Consider the following 6,559-nt stretch of genomic DNA (forward strand, 5'->3'; position numbering starts at 1 on the left):
CAGGCATCTGACTGCCCTCAGAAGAACCCCGGCCTGGGCCGTCCCCAGTCTTAAACCCTGGAGTTATCAGGGCATTTGTTTAGGTTCTCCAGCCTCCCTCCCCCTGACTGTTCTGGGCTCCCCTGCCACACATATTTTCTGCGTTCCCCTTCCCGCAAAGCAGCTTTGCTCCTTCCCTTCCCCCACAGAGGGAGACCCTGCAGCTGCCCAGGGGCCCTAGTTTCCAGAGCCTTGGATTCTGAGGGGCTAGTCACAGGGATCCACCTACACTTAGCGGTCAGCCTGTAAAACTCCCTTGTGCCATCCCTGCAGAATCACATTTACATTGTTGTACTTTCTCGTCTTGCAGAACAGAAAGCCGTACTCTATGCTTCCATGAACTTGACTATTTTAGATACATCACATAAGTGGAATGATACAGGATTTGTCCTTTTGTGACAGGCTTAGCTCCCCTGGCATCATATCCTCAATGCTCATCCATGTTGTGCCATGTTTTTGACTTTTTGAAAATTCTTCTCTGGCAATTGCTGAAGGATGTCAGTGACTACGGTGTTGCCAGCCTGCCTATCTTCCTTCCTATGGGGAGTCTGTCTATCTGCCCCTGTCCCAGGGAAAGGCTAGGGGTCTCAGAATTTGGCTCTGCCCTGCCACCACTACCACCTGCTCTCCTGTGCAAGCCTTCCAGGAGCCACTAGAATTAGACTTGAGAACACACAGGAAAGCCCCTTAATCAGCAGGGTGCTTGGGGGACATGTCAAGATATGAGTGGGGCTAACCACAAGAAGGGTAAATAACTGAACTGAATATGGGCCTCCAAGCCCGATGCCCCATTAGCTCTTATTCAGACAAAGACAGACCCTGGGGGCAACAGAGCCTTTCCCTGTTGCCTTTGCACTGTAAGAACTGGGAACGTGGCACGTGGGAGGAGCTGGGCAAACCCTGGGGGGTGAGCACATGCATAGCAATGACAGGGGGGCATTGGGGGTAGGTGTCCCTGGACAAAACTAAGTAATTTACTTGGGCGTCTAAAATGCAGTCAGATCGACATGCACATCCTCTTTCTCTCTTTCTCCCTCTCAACCTCCTTCTCACATACACAAAGACCATAAGCACCTTTTCACTCAGCATCCAAATCTGTGGTATGTGTAAATGCTTTAAAATCCATCACTCTCTCTAGTGCGCCCTTAAAAATTTAAAAACCTTTTATTTGTCTTTATAAGCAACGGAAGCAGACTTTCTTGGGGTTCACTGTTTCTGTCCCCATGTTGCCCACTCCCATCCTCCAGAAGCCCCATTTTCTCTGCTGGGTAGGGTGTGAGGAGGGCTTGGTAAGAAGTAGCCTTAGATACTCGTTCCAGCGGTTCCCAACAGGCCTCCTGGTCTGGGAAGCCACGCAAACACTTAGAGCCTCTGTTTCCTCCCTAAGAAGCCTTGTGATAAGCCCTTTTTAGCACTTGATAGCAGTTCCACCCTGGATTTCTAAGCCCTTTTTTCATGTAACTATGTCTTATCTCCAGGTGACCATATAATTCTTAGCCTCCAAACGGCGACATTTTAAGAGAGAAAAGCAATAAAAATACTAATTACACTGGGACACAATGTGTAAACTGGGATGGTGGCAAACAGCAAAGTATGGTGACTATTCTTTCCTTTTTTTAAAAAAAGATGTATTTATTTATTTATTTGAGAGAGAGTGAGAGCAGGGCGGATGAAGGGTAGAGGGAGAGAATCTCCAACAGACTCCATGCTGGGCACAGAGCCCGATGCAGAGCTCAATGTCACAACCCTGAGATCAAAACCTGAACTGAAATTAAGAGTTGGATGCTCAACTGACTGAGCCACCCAGGCACCCCAGTATGGTGACTCTTCTCATCTTCCAGATTAAATTGGAAAGCTTCTTCCATGAATAGACCTTGACTATCCACCTTAGGTCCCCCTCTGTGTCTATCCTAGAGCACATTAAGTTGCCCAGTGATGAACACTGATGTCTTTTTTAAGATGCTCTTTTCCCAGGGGCGCCTGGGTGGCTCAGTGGGTTAAAGTCTCTGCCTTCAGCTCAGGTCATGATCCCAGGGTCCTGGAATCGAGCCCCACATAGGCTCCTTGCTCAGCAGGGAGCCTTCTTCCCCCCTCTGCCTGCCTCTCTGCCCGCTTGTGATCTGTCTGTCAAATAAATAAATAAAATCTTAAAAAAAAAATAAAATCTCTTCAAGATTGTCTATTATTTCTAGTTCCTAAAATGTAAATTTTTCTTGATTAGGAGGGTCTAAAAAGTACGTTTAGTGTTCTTAGACTTTCTTACAGATTTCATAATTCTTGCTCATGGCTCATCTTCCATGAGCATTATCTTTCTTGAGACTTCTCCTTCGTGTGCTCTGGGTTATGGAGGAAGGACTTCCTTAAGGGAGGTTTTGGTGTTGTCCCATGGGGTGCAACCCTGCCTCCAGACCATGGCTTAGGCTAGTGGACCTAAACTATTGACTCTATTTCTGCACAGTGCTGGGCAGATGGCTTGTGTTTGGCCACACAACTTTTGATTCTTTGGTTCTTTGGCCATTTGGCCCAAAGGCAAGTCCAGCTGCTCTTCCAGACCCTGCTGGTTTCCTTGATGGGGCTCTAGGGCAGGCCATCCCCAAATGTGCCACTTTTGGCATATTGATTATTTTGAATTAAAGTTACTTAAGAAACAGCCAATGTAAGAAGAACACTCAGACTTCCCCTACCTTTGTCTCCAGAAAGCAGGAAATAAATCTCCCATGTGAAAGGTACTCTCTCTGAACCAGGAGATGAAAGGACATTCTATCACAGGCCCCCAGACAAGCCCAGGGACTCCTTCTCTTCAGGATTTCTCTTTGACTTTTCCCAAATTGCCTGTGTAGCCTCTCGGCCCTTCTTGTGCTGAGATTGAAGTATTGGTGACACTTCTTGAGATCTTAGTTTTTAACCTCCTCCTCTCGTTCAGTTCCAGATGTGTATGGGGGGAGAGACAACTAACATTCCATTCTGGGATCCTCTGTTCCTTTCCTCTTGACACTTTTTAAGTCTTGTGTGGTTGTACTATTCTCTATATTTGGTTGCCTCTGGCTAACTTTTGGCTTCTTCTTCTTTTTTTTTTTTTTTCTAAATTATTGATTACTTTGAGGAGTGTGGGCTAGAAAGAGGTTGTGTACCACCTTTGCCCAAAGTCTCAGCTGGTGCAGCTCTCAAGAACTCACAAGCTCCCAGGGTCTCCTGGGTCACTGCTACTATCAGAGGGTGGTACGTGCCCCTCCGGCAGCAGATCTTCTCATAGTCAATCTGTCTGTCTGTCTCTCTTTTTCTCTCAGGTCCTCCAACTCTCAGTTTCTTCATCTGTGAAATGAGTCTGTTGTAATATGCCAGTAACCTATGTTGAAACTCTCTCTCTCTCTAAAATGAAATTAAACTTCCTTCCCACACGAGTTTCTGGGGCACAGCCTGGTACAAACTCTAGAAGTCTCTTCTACTCCAGCCTTCTCATCTTACTGCCATCATTCTACCTCTGTAGCTCATGAGACTAGTGATTTGGTGGCTGCCAGGCCTCAGGAAGAGGGTAGGGCCCTCCTTACCCCCTCAGCCCATCTGAAGCCAGGCTCCACTGACTGGGGAGGGAAGAAAGCAGGCTGAGGAGAGTAATTTCCATCTGCCTCACAGGAGAAGTGACTGATACCACAGGCCTCATCTGGCAGGGGCCACGTCAGCCCCCAGCAAGGGCAATCCCCAAGCCTGCTTACTCCCCAGAGAGAGGAGGAAATCCTTCCCTCCCTCCCTTCTTTTTTGGCCACAGGATGACAGATAGTGAGAATACCCCTTTCTGTTAGGGCCAGTCTCCTACTAGAGAAGGGCAAAGACTGCCCCTTTTCTCACCTATCTGGGGTATCTCAGAACATTTTAAGCACTGAAGAAAGGCAGGAACAATGGGTGATTCAAGGCCAATTAAAGTTTCAACCTAGCTCCGCACCACCTGACCCATTACCACCTCTACAAATATCACCTGCTGGGAGAGAGGTGGGCAGAAAGGGGTTGGCTTAGGCTTCCTATGGCTGCCTTGGAGAAGCTGCTGAGGCTGTCGCTGACTTTGTCCTGGGCAGAGAAGAAGCCAAATACCTGAGCCAGATCTTGGTACACTGACCAGGCGAGGGGCTTCAGTCCCCCTCAGGGTCTTGAATCTGGACTCAAGAGCCACAGAGCATGAGGAACAGTTGTGGGTCCTCTTTGGAGTTAGGACCAGAAACTTCTCTTTATAACCAGAAAAATTGGCATTCCAGAGGAAACTGGAAATCGTCTTCGGGCCTGAACCTCTCTGTTCCTGCCTCTCTTCAGTGGTTGGCATTTCTGCACTGATCTCAGACCGGTGAGAAACGTGGCAGCCCCATCAGAAACGGGGCTCACAAAAGCCAGACGGGAAGGAGAGACCTGGAGCTCCTGAGTCTTGTTATCCTACCAGGGGTGGAGGTTGTGGGTGTGCGGTGTGGGTGGGATTCATGCCTATCTGTGAAGAGGCCTCCAGAAATCAACCTTATCCTGACCTTTCCTATGAGCCAGGCACCCCTGCATTCAAATTTTAACAAACATCATGACCTTTACTTAATAAAGCCCTGGGAGAAAGCCAGGGCAAATGTCCGCACTCTGCAGTGCTGCATAAACGATGTGGCATCTTCCATATATGAGGATGACACGAGTAGCCCACTGTCACCTGAGTCATTTTTTCCAGACATCTTGAAGGGGAAAGTGCTAGATTCGAGTCTCCGTTGGAGTGTTGGCTAACCTCGGAGGGCAGCTGCTACTAGCCCTGTCCCCTCTCACTGCCGGCTCTCCTGGGCCATGGGGAGATGGAGAGGGGAATGAGTCGTGCCTGGTGTGTCTCAGCTGGGGTGCCTGCTCTCCCAGAAGTGAGAGCCCTTGAAAAGAGCACATGCCAGTGACTTGACAGGCAGGCTGTGTGGGGATATACCCTGAACTTACGGTTTAAAGACTCAGGTCAGATCTGAGCGACTTCTTAGCCATGTAAATTTAGGCAAGTTACTTAATCTCACAAGGCCTTAGTTTCTTCACATGTCAAATGGGTAAAATCACCCAGGCACTGATTCCCTCAAGAGGTGGATTAAGTGGAGATGCACAGGAAGTGCTGTTCTTTGATGCTGTCATAGGTAAAGTTCTCTCATTTGGGCCAACAGGGCAGGGTATATCTTGACTTCCATCCTCTCTCAAGGGAGAAGAGCATCTGCTGGTTGCCCTGGTTACCTGGACCAAGGGCTGGCTTCCTGCAGGGGCTTTCCTACCTGTGCACAGTTTCGGTTTCCCCTCTGCACCCCTGCCAGCAGCTGCAAGTGTGGCGGGGGAGTGCAGACTGCTCAAGCAGACTGAGCTCCCTCCGCTGGCACTGCTTGCCACAACTTCTCCCTGCTTTGTGGAACAGAAAAGAGAACCTGGTTACACATCTCACTGGTTTTTCTCTTGCTTTTCATGACTCATTTTTGGGGGTATTTCAGGTAAAACACTTGTGGTGAAGATACTTCTTGGCTCAGTTTTCTCCTCCTCTGTTTCCTCTGCAACAGGCTGATCCATCTTCCTTCCACGTCCAGTCTACCCTCCCCAGAAAACAGGCCAGGCTGCCTGAGATCACCAGTCGCCTGGATTATCTTCAGTGGGGACTGGAAGGGATTTGGGTATGCCTGCAGCAGTAAAATTCACTCACTGGGTGTCCTCTGTGAAAAGGGGAAACCACCTGTCTCCTTTCTGACTTTCCTTCCAGGCCACTGGCACTGGCTGAAATCTCTTCACTGGTGACTCACTTCTGTGTGTCTGAGACCCATATTCAATGCAAAAAGTCCCAGATGTCACTACAGTCTTTTTAGGAGTAACTATTCCCAGAAAGTCAGGGACCAGCCTGACAGGGCTTTGTAACTTCCCCAGAGTTGTTGTTTTTATCATCCCGTGTTTCCTATAATCATTAGCTGTGAAACCCATAAAACAAAAAAGGCCTGTGTGTTTATCTATGGGGCAGCAAAAAAAAAAAAGTTTTGAACCAGAGTCCTCTGTACATGCAGGTTTTCTTGAGGGGTAGGTAGACCAGCAGCCTGCTGAGCCTGAGGAGGGGAGGAGTCCTGGAGCTCTGACAGGGAGTCAGGTGGGGCCTCTCAGACTGTCATGTACGGAGGCTATGGGAGAATTTCTGATCTTTCCTAGCCAGGTATTCCTAAAGAGCAGGGAGCAGCTCCCACTTAGGTCGTTCTTGTGGAATGGTCTCTGAGATTAGTTTGAGAGAACTTTTATCTTGTGATCAGAGAGCTATCAAAACTCTGACTCCTCACATTAAGACTGGGAGGTGGTACTGTTCTATTGTCTTCATTTTACAGATAGGGTAACCAAGCAGCAACAACCTGGGTTAGGAATCTCATATTCAACTGGTTTTTTACTAGATGTTTTCCCAAGGACTACCTCCTGTAATCCTCACAAGAGCTTGGTAGGGTAGGCTCTATTTTCCCCATTTTACAGGTGAGGCCCACATAGTCCTGTGATACTGTGGTTTATAATAACA

Source organism: Enhydra lutris, unplaced genomic scaffold (assembly GCF_002288905.1).
Source record: "Enhydra lutris kenyoni isolate GAN:26980312 unplaced genomic scaffold, ASM228890v2 scaffoldscaffold18, whole genome shotgun sequence".
NCBI classification, from domain to species: domain Eukaryota; kingdom Metazoa; phylum Chordata; class Mammalia; order Carnivora; family Mustelidae; genus Enhydra; species Enhydra lutris.